Source organism: Pleurodeles waltl, chromosome 3_1 (genome assembly GCF_031143425.1).
Source record: "Pleurodeles waltl isolate 20211129_DDA chromosome 3_1, aPleWal1.hap1.20221129, whole genome shotgun sequence".
In the NCBI taxonomy this organism is placed as follows: domain Eukaryota; kingdom Metazoa; phylum Chordata; class Amphibia; order Caudata; family Salamandridae; genus Pleurodeles; species Pleurodeles waltl.
The window spans coordinates 1,568,973,207-1,568,988,750 of record NC_090440.1 but is presented as its reverse complement, the minus strand read 5'-3'; positions in this window follow the sequence as shown (position 1 = coordinate 1,568,988,750).

The window sequence follows — 15,544 nt, the reverse complement described above, 5'->3', positions numbered from 1 at the left end:
AAGAATTCCTTCCACACCATCAGTGAAATGGAGAAGGCACCATGTGACAGGAGCTTAAAGACTCTGAATGCATTAGGGATGGAGGTATGCACCATGGGGAAACTAGAAACCAAATGACAATGAAAGGAGTCAAGAAAAATGAATAGTTTCCCAGTTACAAGCAGCAAAGGACCTTCCTGGAGGTTAACTTACAGGCAAAACATACGTTTTTTTTATTTCCCCCCATCCCGATCCCCTTCCCTATCCATCCCCTTGAGATTTGTAGTGGCTGCAAGTGCTGTGTTATGTCAGAGAAAATGTTGGTCCAGGTGATGTTCTTTTAATAAATACAAACTTTCTTCTGCACATGGTGTGCTGCTGCTGCATAATACTCCATGAAGTGGATGGTATTAAGAGAAGGGAAGGATCCTGAAACTTGACATGCCCATATTTATGGAAAAAATGATTTAGTGCAAGTTCATGCAATGTTACCCACTGCAATGGTGTCTAGATTTTGGGGTGAATGTCCTTGCTTGTAGAGGACATTGAGCTAAAGGATTTTGATGACTGCTCAGAAATCCCATCCATGATGGAGGAGCATATTGTTTTTTTTTTTTTTAGATAATATGACTTTTGACTCCATTAAAGTGGTGAAGATTAGAAGCCACTAGAAAATACAACAGAGCATTGGGCTTGGTTGTTGCTGCAGCCAAACCCTCATGCGACTTTTCCAGTCAGAATTATTAGCTGGTAAAAATTGGGTATGGTTCTTCCACACTTCATAAAACCAGATGTGAAAAATTATACTAACTTTTAATTTAGACAGAATTTAATTTCAAGCAGTACTTTAGCTTTGTCTGTAAAATTAGATGCTAGGAAATTTAAAGAAAAAAACAGAGGAAGCATGCCTTTTTCAAGTCTGCACCCAGAATCTAAAACAACATCCTTCTATCCATTTGAAAAACCCCAAAGCTGCTCCAATTTAGGAAGAAGTTGAATACTTTAAAAAATACTTCATTATAATGCAGTAACTGTACACCTATGGTCTCAAAACCCAGCTACCTAATCTATTCAGTCATTCACTGAATTCTTGCCTTTGACCCTGATGCTCGCTATGCAAATGAAATAAAAATACATACGTACAGTTCTTCTGTTGGTCAACTGCATTCCCCAATGATATATCCAAGATAGCCTTTATATTGTCATACTGTAGGGCAATACTGCAACTTGGTCAATATCCTTAGTTGAGTAAGATGACCTTTTGCTATACAGTATAACTTTGCTGCCTCCAAGGATGCTATGAGGATATTATTTGTGACTAGTTACAAAAAAGAAATGGCCCTAGAAGCAGCATTATTTTCTCTTACATCTGGGTCTTCACAGTGACTCAAAGGGCATGCTGACACGATAAGTTGAAACTCCTGATGCATGTGTTGACTTGATCGACTTAGTAGTGAATTCAATTATAGGGTTAGAGGCAGACCCTAAAGTACCTGCCACCGGTCAAAATGAAAACTATAATAATTATCACCCCTCCATCAATGGGTCAGACCCTATGAAGGTTCAAGGGATGTGTGCTGCACTGATAGAAGAAAAGAGAGTTATCAGAAGCAGAATGTTTGCTAATATTTTGGCAAAGCAGGACATTTCTCTAAGAAATGCCTGACAAAGTCTAAATAAACCAAAACAATGCAAGTAACCCTGGAGGTTCAGGAAGACATCAACTTCCTTGGTCAGTGAGATTCTAATTCGTTGTAAGGTAAATTCTGGTCTGGGACAATTTTTTGACCCAAGAAAACTGTCATCGGGTTGTGTCCATTATCATGGCCCAGTCTCCTCAATGTCAAGTAGCCACAGAAGTTCTTCTTGATTCAAGAGTAACAATGAATGTAATTGACAAAGCATGTGCTAACAAGCTTGGCACTGTCTTGCCTTACTCCATATCTATTAGGTCACACAAAGCCATGCAGGGTGGCTTTTTTGTCTCTTCATAGATATGATTGAGAGGACTGCACCACCTGGGGGGCCAGGGGAGCGACCCTTGCCTGATGGGTCGCTCCCCATCTCTAAAAAAAGAAACAACAAAAAAAAAAAACACAAAAAAAAAATTGCCCTGGCGCCTAGAGTGTTCTGCCCCCCCCCGGGGGCAGTTCGGCCTAATAATAGGCCGATCTGTCCCCCGGGGGGGCAGAAATGGCCTAAAATAAATTTGCCCCCCCAACCCCCACCCCCCCACCGGGAGCGACCCTTGCCTACGGGGTCGCTCCCCCTGCGTGACATTGGCGCCAAAAAACAAATCCCCGGTGCCTAGTGGTTTCTGCCCCCTTGGGGGCAGATTGACCTAAAATTGGCCAATCTGCCCCCAGGGGGGCAGAAATGGTCTAAATACAATTTGCCCCCCCAGGGGAGCGACCCTTGCCTGATGGGTCGCTCCCCATCTCTAAAAAAAGAAACAACAAAAAAAAAAACCCACCCAAAAAAAATTGCCCTGGCGCCTAGAGTGTTCTGCCCCCCCCCCCGGGGGCAGTTCGGCCTAATAATAGGCCGATCTGTCCCCCGGGGGGGCAGAAATGGCCTAAAATAAATTTGCCCCCCCAACCCCCACCCCCCCCCGGGAGCGACCCTTGCCTACGGGGTCGCTCCCCCTGCGTGACATTGGCGCCAAAAAACAAATCCCCGGTGCCTAGTGGTTTCTGCCCCCTTGGGGGCAGATTGACCTAAAATCGGCCAATCTGCCCCCAGGGGGGCAGAAATGGTCTAAATACAATTTGCCCCCCAGGGAAGCGACCCTTGCCTGATGGGTCGCTCCCCATCTCTAAAAAAAAAAAAAGAACAAAAAAAAAAAACACAAAAAAAAAAATTGCTCTGGCGCCTAGAGGTTTCTTCCCCCCCTGGGGGCAGATCGGCCTAATAATAGGCCGATCTGCCCCCAGGGGGGGCAGAAAAGGCCTTCCCAAAAAATTGCCCCCCCTGGGAGCGACCCTTGCCAAAGGGGTCGCTTTGTTGCGTGACATTCGCGCGCAAAAACAAACTCCCTGGTGTCTAATGGTTTCTGCCCCCCTTGGGGGCAGATTGGCCTTATCAAAATAGGCCAATCTGCCCCCAAGGGGGGCAGAAATGGCCTAAATATATATTGCCCCGTAGGGGAGCGACCCTTGCCTAAGGGATCGCTCCCCACCTAAAAAAAAAGAATTCATCACAAAAAAAAAAAAAAAAAAAAAAAAAATGGTCCCTGGTGCCTAGAGGTTTCTGCCCCCCCTGGGGGCAGATCGGCCTAATAATAGGCCAATCTGCCCCCAGGGGGGGCAGAAAAGGCCTTCCTAAAAAAATGCCCCCCTGGGAGCGACCCTTGCCCAAGGGGTCGCTCCCTTTTGCCAATTTCAAGAAAAAAAAAAAAATCCCTGGTGTCTAGTGGGGTTTCAAAAGCCGGATTGCAAGCAATCCGGCTTTTGAAACCTGTGAGAGACTTCAAAGGGAAGGAAATACATTTCCTTCCCTTTGAAGCCTCTCAGGGCCTCCCCCATGGGATTGAAAAAGAAATGCAAAAGCATTTCTTTTTCAATCGCGCTGGAAGCTCTGCTTCCAGCGCGATGGGGGAGACCCTGTGACTAATCAGCGCGCGCTCGCGCGCTGACGTCACAGGGGGGGTTGGGGGGGTCGGGGGTGGGAGGGGAAGGGCTTCCCCTTCCATCCCTGACTTGGGGGGGTGGGGGGGAACCCCACAGAGGGAGCGAGAGCGCTCCCTCTGGGCTCTGTGCACAGGACGTAATGGTTACGTCCTGGGCACAGCAGCACTGTGCCTCAGGACGTAACCATTACGTCCTGGGCACAGAAGGGGTTAAAGTGGTCAATCAGAGCTTATCAGGACACCAACATCCTACATAAACCGAGATATGCCTATTTTTAAACCCTTTGTAATCACTCTTCACACCTTTTTAAACACACATTTCTTAAAAATGGCTGAAGGATTTACACCAAATAATAAAAATTATACTTTCTGAATACCCCTTCTAATGTTGGGCTCAATTTGGTTGCTTCCAGTCAGCCCGTTTTTTCTTTCACTTTCCAAAATTTCCTATGGGCAATAACAAAAGAAATCAATGCATTTTGTTTCACCCCTTATTCTTGGACCTCCATTTGACAGATCATTCTGAAGCTTTCCAGGAAGGAGCTGAACTGGATGAATTCATTTTTTGGAAAGTATGATGAAGATTCATTAAACAACCTAAAAGGAATTAGGGATGAGTGAAAAATTCTGCTCTACTGGCAGAGTTTGTTGAGTTCTGCACACTCCACATTCTGCTTGGAACACGGAGTTCTGGCAAGACTCAGCCAACCAAGCTTTTTCTTATGCACAGCTCACCAATGTTAAGTTGCCAAGAAGGACTTTGAGTTCCTAGCACAATTTTCAGGTAGTAGAACACCTCCTAGAGAGATCCTTGCGAGGCAGCCACCCCAGATCACAACCATGCACATTGAGAAAGGTGCAGTTTGGGTAGTAAATCTACTCAAGCAGCAGAAAGAAGAAGCACTCTCTGTCATGCTGCTTGGTGCTCTTTATGCTGGTTTTACAATGAGGAACAAGCTCCCATTGCTAAAAATTAGCATGAACAGTGCATGTGTCTGAATTCCACCCGCTCACTTGCGGAGATTCTGCCCGCTCGCTTGCAGAGATTTATGTAACTCTGAGAAATTCCTCAGAGTGAGACTCCACAAGTTCCACCCAAGCCTAATTAAAATAACAAAAAATGTTCTTCCACTGAAAACTCCAATCTAACCATAACTACACAGATGTGTAGACGAGTTTCTTCATGTTAGAAAATAATGCCTAAATAAAATGTGTTTTAATTAGCATGATAAGGTTGCAGTTAGCTAGCAATAAAGAGCTAATCATAGTTGTAGAATAATAGTGCACATTTATTTTAGGAGACTGAGCCTGTCTTGGGGCGTGGCCAAGATGACGGGTGGGACGAATGTGCAATGAGGACCTCTGCGAGGTTCGCTCACTCCACAGCATCCTGAAGACTTGATCATTGAGGGGCTCACTCTGGTGGTCTCCATGGAAGCAGGGACCAGGCTGTGGTGGTGTCCACAAGAAGTCTCTGAGGGAGCAGTTGTGTCCTCAACTAGGCCTGCTGGAGCCTCACGGGATCCCATGATGCAATCTGGCCGGAGGTGGGGTGAGTCCTTGATCAGAACAACACCAGAAGACAGGGGTGTTTTTTTCTTTCTCATGAGTGCATGTGGACGATCTGCTTTAGGCCCCAATGCTGTGCTGCATACCAAAGAGATGGACAGAGACTTCAGGGGGCCTTCGACTGAACTTGGCCCATGTGGTCAGCGCTAGGGTGTCGGGTCCCTGCTCAATTGGGTCTAACAGCATCAGCCTGCACTGCTTTCCTGGTTGTAGAGGATGAGTGCACCCCACCCACCTCAGTGTGGCGTGCCTGTTATGGTCGGCACCTTGGCAATTCCCCTTTCATCACAAATGGTAGACCAGGCTGTGGGGTCTATATTGCTGATCAAATGGCAACAGGAGATCTTGAATGAAGAAAACTTCTAGGACCTGCAAATGCTGCTATGAACCCTGAACAGACCTCCTCAAACTGCTACCTCTGCTAATTGAACCCTCCCATCAGGAGGTTGTGTATGTACTGTGTATGGGATGCTTGCGGGTTCTTCTCCTAAGGTAATACTGGGGTAGTCCTTCTTGTTTGGACACCTTACTGGCCTGCATTAGATGGCGCATCAGTGCCTACCTCCTCCATCATGGTCAAGCAGTGCTGTTTGAGAGGGGGAGCCCTTAGGGTGGAGGGGCCAAACCAGCTCTCTGAGACTTGCACTGCAGCTACAGCCGCTGACACCTCACATTAAGGGTTCTACCCTCCTGGGGTCTGACCAGCTCGGTCCCAGGAAGGCAGAACAAAGCATTTCCTTTGGGAGGAGGGTGTTACAGGCTTGGGAGGGGTAGCCTCCCAGAGCCTCTGGAAATGCTTTAAAGGGCACAGATGGTACCCTCCTTGCATAACCCAGTCTACATCGGTTCAGGGACCCCCAGTCCCTGCTCTGGTGTGAAACTGGACAAAGGAAAGGGGAGTGACCGTTGTGTGTCCGCTGTGGTGATTTGTGGTTCATAATTTGGAGGGCGTTGTGTTTGCAGACATAGCGGGTCATTTTGACCTCAGCGGTCTTATTTCCAGACCACTGAGGGACCACCGTGCGGAAGACCACCAGTGGTGGCGGTTTGCCGCTCGGCCTATTATGAGCGTTGGCAGCTCTCCGTCCTTTTACGGACGGAGAACCGCCAACAGCCATACTGGCGGGCGGCGGGAAGTGGAGGTTACTCCACCTCCACCGCCACACCAACAGAACACCGCCCAGCGAATCACGTCCTGTGATTCGGCGTGACGATGTTCTGTGGCGGTGTGGTGTCAGCGGAGCAGCCCCCATGGCTCCCGTCCCCTCCCGGAGGATCGTCGGACCAGGTAAGTCGATCGTCCGTGAGGGGAGGGGTGTGGGGGTATGTTGTGTGTTGTGTGCGTGCATGGGGGTGTGTGTGTGTATGTAGAGGGGGTGTGTGAGTGCGTGTATGCTTGCAGGGGTGTTGTGTGTATGGGAATGAGTGCGTGGATGTCTGAATGTGGGTCTGCGTGTCTGACTGTGTGTGTGGATGTTGGCATGTATGTCGGTGTGTGTGCGTGTATGTGTGTTGGTGGTGCCTGCGTGCGTGTCGTGTATGAGTGATGTTATGTTGGGTCGGGTGGGGAGGGGGGTCCTGCCACCTTTGGCGGGTGGCAGGGGGGTGGGGGGCTAGGGGAGGGAGTCGGGTGGGGGGGTGGGGGAGACCCCTATCAGTGCCAGGGAGGGAATTCCCTGGCACTGATATTGCTTACCGCCATGGATCTCATGGCGGTTTCAAACCGCAGAAATCCGTGGCGGTCAGCCGGGTCCAAATACCGCCGGCGGTATAGTGACGGCCGCCGGGCTGGAGACCCTGGTCTCCAGCCCGGCGGGCGGAACAGAGAACCGGCGGATGACCATGGCGGTAACCGCCATGGTCATGATACACATGGTAAAGACCGCCAGCCTGTTGGCGGTCTTACCGCCGCTTCTCCGCCGCCCACCAGGGTTGTAATGACCCCCATAGTGTTCCGACAGTTTTTTGCCTCCATTGGGTCTGGCAGAATTGTTGTTGTGGCTGCTTTCTATCGGTTTTGTGTTTGGGTGTCATAATCTGCGCGGGCGGCCTGTTGGCGGCCACCACCACGGCGGTCTTAGAAAAAGACCACCAAAGTCATAATGAGGGCCTTCATTTGGTACCAAACGTGCTGTATTTAACTCATCTCTATTGAAAATAAAACTTTATTAATGTCTCCAATGGGGCCCTTTGACTACAACAGAGAAAAACAAATGTGGCTGTTTTTCTCTCAACAGGGCTTATAAAACATCTGTTATAACGTCCCTGCTCATATGTACACTGTACCCAACCGTGGGGGCACTTAGGGCAGACCTTAGGGGTGTAACAATAAAGTAGTTTAGGACTCTGGAAGTATTTATAATTCCAAAGTCATATTATGGGTTTACTTTAACTTAAAAGCAGCTAGCAATGCATGCATGCCTTTAAAATGACACTGCACACCACAGCAGTGCATCTATGGGTGCCCAATCTATACTGGAGTCTAAACCTACATGCCCTACAATATACTAGGGACTTACAGTTAGGTTGTGACAGCCAAATATAATTAGGTCTCATTTGGATATCCCATTTTACATAGAACACTGGCCTTGGTCAGGTTAGCATTGCCCGGGGCACAGTCAGAGTCAGTAACCATTAGTATCAGTCCAAAAGTTGGGGGGGTGAGCAGGGCAAAACAAGGGTAACTTTCCCACACTAGCGAAGAGGGCTGTTGGTCTATTAAGGGTCCTCTCTCATGTATGAGGAGAAGACGTCAAGTCTCAGCAGACAGCTGCAATGAAGAATCAGCATATTATGGTTCTGAGATAACTGCCCTAATGTAAGAATGTGTAAGTTTCTTGTGAAGTGGCAAAGACTGTGGTGTTCAACTTTATACTGACAACAATACTTGGCACAGCACTGAGCAAAGCACAGAACAAGAATATCAGACTAAAAGGAATGAAAACAGTTTCTAGGCTGAAAGTGTATGAGATCAAAAAAATAAAACATCACCGCAGAATGTCAGTCCGCTCAGAAAATAAAATGAATAAAAATAAATTGTTACTAAGCTAAACGGCACAAACTGCTGGCCTATAGCTTAAATAGCATGCCCATAAAGAGCCGCTAAAATAACCTCACAACAAACTTATGCCCACCAGGTTCCATAGGACACCAAAGTGCACAAGTTCATTAAATTAATTAAAACATAATCTTTGTCCTACGAAGTGCTACAGACAGACACAAGAAAACATATAGCAGGAAATGTGTAGGGAAACAATCTAAAGGTAAACAAAAATGCTCCTAGAAAAACATTTCTAAAAGTGGTATAAAATGGTTAATTATTAGACACAGACATTTGTTCCTCAAACACGAGGCATGGAGAACAAAGACCACATGCCAAGTAAAGACAGGAACATGGAAAACAAACACAAAATGACCACTCGTCACTCAAACTGGTTCCAAAAAATGGTTGTTGACCACATGCCATGCAACGAAGGAGGCATAGAAAACAAAGATAATATGCATCCCATACCCTGGCTCTAGCTCCTCCCTCTTTACAAAAAACTTGCTGCATTACATGGAAAGGATTGCACAAATATATACCCAAAATATGCCTGAACCCATCTATGGGCCTGTATACACCACCAGTAAACAGCAATAATGATGTAAAATAAAATATATAAGAGGACAGCAACATGGAAACAGTAAAAAAAAAAACAAGTTGAAAAATGCCCCAAACATAAATCGCCCTAGGCAATAATTACCATAGAAAAATATTTTTTTTAAAGTTGCAGAAAAGCATATTAATAACCCAAGGTCAAACATTTACATACTCACATTCAAAATGATGGACAGGCACATGGGGAAGAGGGTAACAGAAATTATATGGCTAAATGGGCCTTGACTCCTGGAGCCACTAAGGCCACGACAGGAATATGCAGGCAAAAATATGGCAATGTATGGCATGAATTCAAGACCATTCACAGGCCCCTAAAATAACAAAAATATCTCTAGCACAGCAGTAATGAAAATGTGAAAAATACAGTAAATAAATGCATTAACACAATTTAGAAGTCCAGGTCCAGAAAAGTATACCAGGGTGCAATGGCAAAATGTGGAGACATTTCAGAAAACCACAAGGTAGAGGAGGAAATATATATAACCTCGAGTCTCCTTCATATAAAAAAATCACCATTGCTCTCCAAGCTTGTTTGATCTCTTCATCTCACATGGACTTGCCAACAACTGTTACACTAAGCTCCAGGCCATCAGGGGTGACTGGTGTTCATGTGCAAAATGGGGGCTACCCTGAGACCCTTAGGGGAGAGGCAAGAATAGGGAAATAAACAGAGAACAGCTGAAAAGAAATTACTGCTCCGAGACAGTGTGCTGAATCTCCTGGGTGAACTCTAGTGAACTTTGCAGATGTCCTACTGTGCAAATGCCAGCCCGGCGAGGTTTTCTTCGACCTGCAGGCATAAGCTACAGCAGTGACATCACAGAAGAGGAAGTGCTGAGTTAGAAAGCCATGGATCTGGTTGCTTTTGTGGAGCAGAAATAGTGGCCCTGGGAGGAGGTGGCAAAGCTCCATTCACTTCAATGGCTGGGGGTGGGACAGACCAATGAGAACAAGGAGGGAGAGGGTTGCAACAATTTGTTGATCATCATAGAGGGGCAGGTTGCAGTAGGGATCGGGGCTGCTCTCCTGGCAGTGACACATGTTTAGTACTGGACTTGGTTTCACTTCAAAACATTATGGTGCTAAGCAAAAAAGAGTGTTCTTTAGCTTGACCTTAGAGGCCCAAGAGAGGGAAGGAACCAGCTGCAGACAACAATTAGCAGCTATGGGGGCGTTCTTGATGGGCCTCTTCTGCCTGCAGCTCAGCAGTAAAGTTCATAATGAACTTGGAAGGATGAGTGAGTGAAAGAAAGGATGGGTGGATGGATGGATGGATGGAATGGTGGATGGACAGATGCATGGATGATTGAGTGAAAGGATGGATGTAAGAACGGGAGAGTGAAAGGGAGAGAGGGTGTATGAGTGAAAGGAAGGATGGATGAATGCATGGGACAAAGGTTGGATAGATGAGTGTAAGAATGGATGGATGAGTGAAAGGGTGGATAGACGGCTGAGCCAAAGGGAGGATCATGGATGGATGGAGTGAAAGCATGGATAAATTAAGCAAAAGGGTGGATGGATGAGCAAAAGGGGGTGGATAAGTGAAAGGATGGATGATTGGGTGGATTGATTGGTTTGATGGATGGATGTCCCTGGACCCAGTAAAGGCTTTCCTTTATGGGATCCACAGTTAATCTACACCCTCCTTGTTTTGTGGTCCATTTTTATTGTGTCAAGAGTAAATAATAATTCATTCTTGGTATAATAAAAATAAAACCTGCTTAGGGTCAAGCAACAAACTAAGGCAGCTAGTGACATTGTTTGCAGGAAGGTGCCTGTACCATGCCATCACTGTGAGCATGTCTATGTGACTATATGTGTGAGTTAATGTGAGAGAGAGTCAGTGAAGGACTAAGTCAGAGTGAGTGAGAATGAGTGACAGTAAGGATGAGTATGTGTGAGAATGAATGTGAGTGAGTGAGGGAGAAAGGCAGTGTAAATGAGTGTTACTTTGTGTGAGACACAGTGAGACTGAGTAATTCAGAATGAGTGAGAATGGGTGGACTTAGTGAAACACAGTGGGTCAGAGTAGAATGAGTCAGACTGTGTATATTAGTGAGACAGAGTAATGCTGAGTGAGTCAAAGTGAGACAGTAAACATAGAGGATCATTTACAAGAGGTCCTGCACCGCTGAAGCATCACTTTTTTCTTAGACGCTCACATTTCCTGCTATATGTTTTCTTGCATCTGTCTGTAGCACTTCGTAGGACAAAGATTATGTTTTAATTAATTTAATGAACTTGTGCACTTTGGTGTCCTATGGAACCTGGTGGGCATAAGTTTGTTGTGAGGTTATTTTAGCATGCTATTTAATGGGCATGCTATTTAAGCTATAGGCCAGCAGTTTGTGCCGTTTAGCTTAGTAACAATTTATTTTTATTCATTTTATTTTCTGAGCGGACTGACATTCTGCGGTGATGTTTTATTTTTTTGATCTCATACACTTTCAGCCTAGAAACTGTTTTCATTCCTTTTAGTCTGATATTCTTGTTCTGTGCTTTGCTCAGTGCTGTGCCAAGTATTGTTGTCAGTATAAAGTTGAACACCACAGTCTTTGCCACTTCACAAGAAACTTACACATTCTTACATTAGGGCAGTTATCTCAGAACCATAATATGCTGATTCTTCATTGCAGCTGTCTGCTGTGACTTGACGTCTTCTCCTCATACATGAGAGAGGACCCTTAATAGACCAACAGCCCTCTTCGCTAGTGTGGGAAAGTTACCCTTGTTTTGCCCTGCTCACCCCCCCAACTTTTGGACTGATACTAATGGTTACTGACTCTGACTGTGCCCCGGGCAATGCTAACCTGACCAAGGCCAGTGTTCTATGTAAAATGGGATATCCAAATGAGACCTAATTATATTTGGCTGTCACAACCTAACTGTAAGTCCCTAGTATATTGTAGGGCATGTAGGTTTAGACTCCAGTATAGATTGGGCACCCATAGATGCACTGCTGTGGTGTGCAGTGTCATTTTAAAGGCATGCATGCATTGCTAGCTGCTTTTAAGTTAAAGTAAACCCATAATATGACTTTGGAATTATAAGTACTTCCAGAGTCCTAAACTACTTTATTGTTACACCCCTAAGGTCTGCCCTAAGTGCCCCCACGGTTGGGTACAGTGTACATATGAGCAGGGACGTTATAACAGATGTTTTATAAGCCCTGTTGAGAGAAAAACAGCCACATTTGTTTTTCTCTGTTGTAGTCAAAGGGCCCCATTGGAGACATTAATAAAGTTTTATTTTCAATAGAGATGAGTTAAATACAGCACGTTTGGTACCAAATGAAGGCCCTCATTATGACTTTGGTGGTCTTTTTCTAAGACCGCCGTGGTGGTGGCCGCCAACAGACCGCCCGCGCAGATTATGACACCCAAACACAAAACCGATAGAAAGCAGCCACAACAACAATTCTGCCAGACCCAATGGAGGCAAAAAACTGTCGGAACACTATGGGGGTCATTACAACCCTGGTGGGCGGCGGAGAAGCGGCGGTAAGACCGCCAACAGGCTGGCGGTCTTTACCATGTGTATCATGACCATGGCGGTTACCGCCATGGTCATCCGCCGGTTCTCTGTTCCGCCCGCCGGGCTGGAGACCAGGGTCTCCAGCCCGGCGGCCGTCACTATACCGCCGGCGGTATTTGGACCCGGCTGACCGCCACGGATTTCTGCGGTTTGAAACCGCCATGAGATCCATGGCGGTAAGCAATATCAGTGCCAGGGAATTCCCTCCCTGGCACTGATAGGGGTCTCCCCCACCCCCCACCCGACTCCCTCCCCTAGCCCCCCACCCCCCTGCCACCCGCCAAAGGTGGCAGGACCCCCCTCCCCACCCGACCCAACATAACATCACTCATACACGACACGCACGCAGGCACCACCAACACACATACACGCACACACACCGACATACATGCCAACATCCACACACACAGTCAGACACGCAGACCCACATTCAGACATCCACGCACTCATTCCCATACACACAACACCCCTGCAAGCATACACGCACTCACACACCCCCTCTACATACACACACACACCCCCATGCACGCACACAACACACAACATACCCCCACACCCCTCCCCTCACGGACGATCGACTTACCTGGTCCGACGATCCTCCGGGAGGGGACGGGAGCCATGGGGGCTGCTCCGCTGACACCACACCGCCACAGAACATCGTCACGCCGAATCACAGGACGTGATTCGCTGGGCGGTGTTCTGTTGGTGTGGCGGTGGAGGTGGAGTAACCTCCACTTCCCGCCGCCCGCCAGTATGGCTGTTGGCGGTTCTCCGTCCGTAAAAGGACGGAGAGCTGCCAACGGTCATAATAGGCCGAGCGGCAAACCGCCACCACTGGTGGTCTTCCGCACGGTGGTCCCTCGGTGGTCTGGAAATAAGACCGCTGAGGTCAAAATGACCCGCTATGTCTGCAAACACAACGCCCTCCAAATTATGAACCACAAATCACCACAGCGGACACACAACGGTCACTCCCCTTTCCTTTGTCCAGTTTCACACCAGAGCAGGGACTGGGGGTCCCTGAACCGATGTAGACTGGGTTATGCAAGGAGGGTACCATCTGTGCCCTTTAAAGCATTTCCAGAGGCTCTGGGAGGCTACCCCTCCCAAGCCTGTAACACCCTCCTCCCAAAGGAAATGCTTTGTTCTGCCTTCCTGGGACCGAGCTGGTCAGACCCCAGGAGGGTAGAACCCTTAATGTGAGGTGTCAGCAGCTGTAGCTGCAGTGCAAGTCTCAGAGAGCTGGTTTGGCCCCTCCACCCTAAGGGCTCCCCCTCTCAAACAGCACTGCTTGACCATGATGGAGGAGGTAGGCACTGATGCGCCATCTAATGCAGGCCAGTAAGGTGTCCAAACAAGAAGGACTACCCCAGTATTACCTTAGGAGAAGAACCCGCAAGCATCCCATACACAGTACATACACAACCTCCTGATGGGAGGGTTCAATTAGCAGAGGTAGCAGTTTGAGGAGGTCTGTTCAGGGTTCATAGCAGCATTTGCAGGTCCTAGAAGTTTTCTTCATTCAAGATCTCCTGTTGCCATTTGATCAGCAATATAGACCCCACAGCCTGGTCTACCATTTGTGATGAAAGGGGAATTGCCAAGGTGTCGACCATAACAGGCACGCCACACTGAGGTGGGTGGGGTGCACTCATCCTCTACAACCAGGAAAGCAGTGCAGGCTGATGCTGTTAGACCCAATTGAGCAGGGACCCGACACCCTAGCGCTGACCACATGGGCCAAGTTCAGTCGAAGGCCCCCTGAAGTCTCTGTCCATCTCTTTGGTATGCAGCACAGCATTGGGGCCTAAAGCAGATCGTCCACATGCACTCATGAGAAAGAAAAAAACACCCCTGTCTTCTGGTGTTGTTCTGATCAAGGACTCACCCCACCTCCGGCCAGATTGCATCATGGGATCCCGTGAGGCTCCAGCAGGCCTAGTTGAGGACACAACTGCTCCCTCAGAGACTTCTTGTGGACACCACCACAGCCTGGTCCCTGCTTCCATGGAGACCACCAGAGTGAGCCCCTCAATGATCAAGTCTTCAGGATGCTGTGGAGTGAGCGAACCTCGCAGAGGTCCTCATTGCACATTCGTCCCACCCGTCATCTTGGCCACGCCCCAAGACAGGCTCAGTCTCCTAAAATAAATGTGCACTATTATTCTACAACTATGATTAGCTCTTTATTGCTAGCTAACTGCAACCTTATCATGCTAATTAAAACACATTTTATTTAGGCATTATTTTCTAACATGAAGAAACTCGTCTACACATCTGTGTAGTTATGGTTAGATTGGAGTTTTCAGTGGAAGAACATTTTTTGTTATTTTAATTAGGCTTGGGTGGAACTTGTGGAGTCTCACTCTGAGGAATTTCTCAGAGTTACATAAATCTCTGCAAGCGAGCGGGCAGAATCTCCGCAAGTGAGCGGGTGGAATTCAGACACATGCACTGTTCATGCTAATTTTTAGCAATGGGAGCTTGTTCCTCATTGTAAAACCAGCATAAAGAGCACCAAGCAGCATGACAGAGAGTGCTTCTTCTTTCTGCTGCTTGAGTAGATTTACTACCCAAACTGCACCTTTCTCAATGTGCATGGTTGTGATCTGGGGTGGCTGCCTCGCAAGGATCTCTCTAGGAGGTGTTCTACTACCTGAAAATTGTGCTAGGAACTCAAAGTCCTTCTTGGCAACTTAACATTGGTGAGCTGTGCATAAGAAAAAGCTTGGTTGGCTGAGTCTTGCCAGAACTCTGTGTTCCAAGCAGAATGTGGAGTGTGCAGAACTCAACAAACTCTGCCAGTAGAGCAGAATTTTTCACTCATCCCTAATTCCTTTTAGGTTGTTTAATGAATCTTCATCATACTTTCCAAAAAATTAATTCATCCAGTTCAGCTCCTTCCTGGAAAGCTTCAGAATGATCTGTCAAATGGAGGTCCAAGAATAAGGGGTGAAACAAAATGCATTGATTTCTTTTGTTATTGCCCATAGGAAATTTTGGAAAGTGAAAGAAAAAACGGGCTGACTGGAAGCAACCAAATTGAGCCCAACATTAGAAGGGGTATTCAGAAAGTATAATTTTTATTATTTGGTGTAAATCCTTCAGCCATTTTTAAGAAATGTGTGTTTAAAAAGGTGTGAAGAGTGATTACAAAGGGTTTAAAAATAGGCATA